This window comes from Zingiber officinale, chromosome 5B, assembly GCF_018446385.1.
Source record: "Zingiber officinale cultivar Zhangliang chromosome 5B, Zo_v1.1, whole genome shotgun sequence".
NCBI lineage: Eukaryota > Viridiplantae > Streptophyta > Magnoliopsida > Zingiberales > Zingiberaceae > Zingiber > Zingiber officinale.
The window spans coordinates 106,430,942-106,436,783 of NC_055995.1; positions in this window are offsets into that span (position 1 = coordinate 106,430,942).

Below are 5,842 nucleotides of genomic sequence, written 5' to 3' on the forward strand. Positions count from 1 at the left end.
ATGTAGTGGAGAAAGTTAACTTCTACCAAAATGATAGTGAATTTTTAGAAGATTGGTCCCTTACATATCTTTTATAGACGAAAAAGTGAGTGTTTGCCCAAAGTCAATGCACAATATTGCTTAGAAATCCATGTTGAGATAATTCATCAATGACATAGACCCATGTCGACCTAACACATAAGTCAAATTTTCATTTGAGAAGATAGAAACACAGATTGATTCTCAAACTATGATTTTAGAGAATAATATTTGTTTTGACATTAAAGGATCTATTAAATAAAAAATTGTCAATATCATGTGAATAACTTTAAACTTATACCATACATATATATATGCAAAGAGCCAAGAGATATTAATTTTTTGTAAAACAACAATCAAAAGAACAATAAAAAGAAGAAAAGAAAGAACAATAATAATAGTAATATAAGAAGAAATGGTCCAGGACTAGGACCACATTGCATGAATGAATCATGATAGAATTGTCCATAGCCAATAAAAGGGGAACAAGAAGGTCCAATTATTGGAGCTGGCTCAGTCACTGAATGGACCACATACACATCCAGTTTTGTTGCCAATTATTGAAATCTTGTTGATGAGGCAACCCAAAAGGGAAATCAATTTCTGTTAATACTCTAAATTGAGAGTGTATTTATTGACAAGCTGAAGGAGTAATCGATCTCAAAAGCTGCAACTTTTTTGCTTGTATGTATTTGCTTTAGCAAATCCATAATTATAGTACATAATGAGTGTGTGGGAATTCTTCAAACGCTTTGCATACGATACTAGAGAGCTCCAAAAGAGACATTTATAGTGGCATTATGCCGACATCGAGGATAAGAAGAATGAGCCATAACAAATATCATAGAAAACAATTGTTGCCTTTTGTGATGACATTTGGCAAGGATTCTCTCGAAGCCACCATTGTAGACTCTTAAGGCTTCAACAATGGCTCTACGACAAAGTGCATTAAGAACCTTATCTTGTGATTGTAAAAGAGTCTTATTAACCCTAGCTCACTTTTATTTTACCCATTTCATAATCCTCCTCCAATTACCCTACTCTTCTCTTCCTTGTCCCCTCCCCAACTTTCCTTCTCCTTCACTTCCACCTATGCCACTGTTGGATATTTTAAATAAATGAAAAAGGCTTGAAAAAAAGTCATAATTTTTGAAAAAAGACAACTTTTAGCCATTTTCGATATGCTTGATTGTCTATAAAAGAGGCTAAGTTGGATGAAAAATAAACACACATTCTTGCTCTCCTTTTCCTTATTTTCTGAATTGTCTTACTCAATCCAAAGTTTAGGCAATTAGCTTTATCTAATCCTAAAGGATATTTGATCTTTGTGTTGCACAATTTATAGACCAAATAAAGCCTTAAGGATAGTATTTGAAACACGATTTGGAGTTCAAGATAGTCTTGTTTTTTAGCACTAGCCTCGTACTGCTTCAACAATCTTAAGGCTTTATGCTACCGCCCAAAATAGCTAGTGTTGTGAAAGACCTAACATTCAGTATAGTAAAGCTTGACAGGTTTGATGGTAGCAACTTCATCCGTTGGAAGAAGAGGGTTCATTTCCTATTGGTAGCCCTAAAGGTGGTTTATGTGCTCAACACCCCAAAGCCAACGCATGAAGGAGGGGAGCAGACATTGGATGAGCTCTATGCAAAACAAAAGTGGGAGACGAATGACAAAATCTGTAGAGGTCACATCCTCAGTGCCATGGGAGATAACCTGTTTGACATCTACCATACAATAGGAACCGCCAAGGAGCTATGGGAAAAACTTGAAATAAGGTACATGTGAGAAGACTCCACAAGTAAGAAATTTCTTGTCTCAATATTCTTCAATTATAAAATGATGGACAATAGACTCATCATGCAACAATTCACTGAATTAGAAAGAATGTTAAATCATTTTTCTCAACACAATTTGGTTATGGATGAGATAATAATCGTTAGGTCTCTGATTGATAAACTTCCTCCTCTTAGAAAGACTTCAAGAGAGATCTCAAATATAAAAAAAAGATATCTCACTTGAAAGACTAGCTAATTCTCTTTGTATTGAAGAAGAATTGAGAGAGCAGGAAACCCCACAATCAAAGGAGGATGACAAAGACAAGGAGCCAACCACTAAAGTGAATGTCATAGAAGAAAGCCAAAATAGAAAATTTAAGAAGAAGGCTTTCTATGACAAGGACAATAGCAAAATCAAGAAAAAGAAAGGCAAGTGCTATCATTGCAAGAAGGAGAGCCACTATAAGTATGAATATTGTGGTCTCAAGAAGAATGGAAATGCTCCAAACTTCCACAACAAAGGCAATGATGAGAAGGTACTTGTAGCCATGATCACTGAAATCAACATGGTTGATGAAGAATTCACCCGATGGGTTGGCTCGGGAGCCACCCGACACATATGCAAGAATAAGGGCTTCGTCTGTCCTCGAAGGAAATTGAAGATCCAAACTCTGTTGTCTACATGGGGAACTCCTCAACAATACCCATCAAGGGCATAGGAGAGATGGATCTAAAATTTACATTGGGAAAAGTTGTAACTTTAACCAATGTGTTGTTTGTTTCCAAAGTTAAGAAAAATCTTATATCGGGTAGTCTTTTGAACAAGTTTGGATTCAAACTAGTTTTTGAGACTGATAAGTGTAGGACCGTTGGGCCGGCTTAGAAGGGTTGGTTGAATAGCCTGTCAAAAAAACAAACAACCCTTCCTCGAACGATTAAGCTAACACTTGTAAAATGAATTAAGCAGATAAATAAAAGCATAAAAGTAAATACGAGGCACCAGATGTTTACTTGATTACAACCGATGTGGTTGTTAATCCAAAGAAGATTAAGCTCAAAAACTCCTTCAGGCGGAGAAGCCTCTTACAGCGTTTTAGGCACAGAAAACAGAAGCTTAACTACAACTAAAGCATACAAGTGTTTGGAAATAGAATGATCGTGATCGTTGAAAAGCTTCTGGACCAAGGCTATATTTATAGCCTTGGTCGGGGCGCCTGGATGGGTTCCGGGCGCCCTGGGGGGGATAAAATTTATCCCCCCAACGGTTGGATCGAGTCAAAGTTCGATCCTGTGAAAAGTCCTTCGGGCCAGACCAAAAGTCAACCAGTTGACTTTTGGTCCGTGCTCTCTTCTCTGGTTCAGCTAGCCTCAGTCCGGTCTTCTGCTCCGGCTCCGCTTGCTTGGGTGATCTCTGACATCCGGAATAGGGCTCACCCGAACCCATCTTCCAATCTTCTCGAGCGTGCTTCCCTCCGGCTTCTCGTCCCTCGGAATTACCGCGTGTCCCTTCTCGTCCACCAGCGTACTCATCCGCAGACTTCGTCCCTCGGTCGTACCCCGTGCCGACCTTCGCACTAGCTGCGTCTCTTGCTCCCCGAGCAATCTTCCGCTCCGGCTTTCGTACCTCGGAACCACCGCGCGCACTTCCTTCTCGTCCACCGGTGTACTCTTCCGCAGCACCTCGTCCCTCGGACGCACAGCGTGCCATCCTTCTCGCTAGCTGCGTCTTCCACTCGAGTACCTGTGCTCCTAAGCTCCTGCACACTTAGACACAAGGTTAGAAACAACGCAGGACCTAACTTAACTTGTTGATCACATCAAAACAACCTTGGGGTTTCAACAATCTCCCCCTTTTTGGTGTGATCAACCCAAGTTAAGCTAGGGTCAACAATAGATATGAAATTAAACAGTTTATTGCAATAACATGCAACATGATAGAAAAAATTAAATTTCAAACATTCTAAATTTTAATTTTCAATTTTTTCTACCTCCCCCTAGACTTATACTTTCCCTTCTCCCCCTTTGATCACAATAAAAATGGGTAAAAAAAAAATCTAAGGGTTGACATTAAAAAATTTTGAAGTGTATTTCAATAATTTTCAGGGAAATATTTCTAAGTCAAGACAAATTTCTAAGTCATTCGACATCAAGATTAAGAAGTTTCTAAACAGAAAGCTTTATGCAAGAAAATTTCAGAGAATTAATAACATAAAGAGAAATTTTCTATGTATTTATTTATTTATATATTTTATGCTTTAATCAGAAGGTTTAAATTTCCATTTTAATTTATCAGAAATTCTTAAGTCACACTTTTTCAGATTTAAAGCAAAAAATATTAAACATGCAACAATTTGTATCATGTTAATTTCTATTATTTTTTGAATTTCAAGTTCACAAAAATATTTCGATAGCATAGATTCTAACTTGATAAAATTTTCTGACGCTATAAAAATTCTTTCGACAATGTGCAAAATTCGTTTGAAAGAATATTTTGTAATTTGCAAGAATTTTTAATAAAAATTCTAATTTGCAGGAATTTATTAATAATAGATTTCTTAATCCGAAACACTTTTTCGATGACTCATTTTCTGAATTGCAAAACTCTTTCGAGAAAGTAATTTGTAATTCGAAAAAATATTCGAAGAAAGTTTTTGACATCATTTCTAATTTGCATAATTCTTTCGAAAAAATATTTTGCAATTTACAAAAGTTTTTCGACAAAATTTCTAACTTGCAAAATTCTTTTAATAATAATTTGCAAGGCAAGTTTGACAATTGATTTTCTAATTCGAAAAATTCTTTCGATGATTCAATTTCTGATTCGAAAGACTCTTCAGGCAATTTTTCGATTGAATCATTTAATTGATCAGAGGTTCGAGTCCATACCTGACTTACCTTTTCGGTAGTTGATTCTCCCCCTGTCGAGTTGCTTTTATCCGAAGATTCTCCCCCTTCATCACTCTCGGGATGTACTTCGGCTGTTGGGGCTGTCTCGGTAATTTCTTCCATCTCAGACTGTTCTGTCGGCAGCTCGGTGTCCATCAAAGAGTCGGATTGGGCTTCAGTTGGTTCTTCGTAGAGTTTTAAGAACTTTTCCCAAAGTTCTTTTGCGCTGTTGTATTCACCAACTCTATCAAAATCTTCATTTGGTATTGCGGTTAGAATGTGAAACTCTGCACGACCGTTTACCATTGACTCGTCACGCTGCTTCTTGTTCCAGAGGCGTAGATCGAGTCTTTCTCCGTTCATGTTCTTCGGTGCTTCATAACCTGTTTTCATTATTAGAGAAATACCAATATCAGAGTTAAGAAATACCGTCATTTGTTGCTTCCAAGAAGCAAGCTCCCCCTCGAATGCTGGTGGGTAGTCGCTAGCTCCGGCCATTGTTTTGTTGCTTCAGACGGCGATTAGTCATTCTGAGGCGTACTCGGCTCTGATACCACTTGTAGGACCGTTGGGCCGGCTTAGAAGGGTTGGTTGAATAGCCTGTCAAAAAAACAAACAACCCTTCCTCGAACGATTAAGCTAACACTTGTAAAATGAATTAAGCAGATAAATAAAAGCATAAAAGTAAATACGAGGCACTAGATGTTTATTTGGTTACAACCGATGTGGTTGTTAATCCAAGGAAGATTAAGCTCAAAAACTCCTTCAGGCGGAGAAGCCTCTTACAGCGTTTTAGGCACAGAAAACAGAAGCTTAACTACAACTAAAGCATACAAGTGTTTGGAAATAGAATGATCGTGATCGTTGAAAAGCTTCTGGACTAAGGCTATATTTATAGCCTTGGTCGGGGCGCCTGGATGGGTTCCGGGCGCCCTGGGGGGGATAAAATTTATCCCCCAACGGTTGGATCGAGTCAAATCTCGATCCTGTGAAAAAGTCCCTTCCGGGCGCCCCGGAGCCAAAAGTCAACCCAGTTGACTTTTGGTTCGTGCTCTCTTCTCTGGTTCAGCTCGCCTCTGGTCCGGGTCTTTCTGCTCCGGCTCCGCTTGCTTGGGTGATCTCTGACATCCGGAATAGGGCTCACCCGAACCCATCTTCCA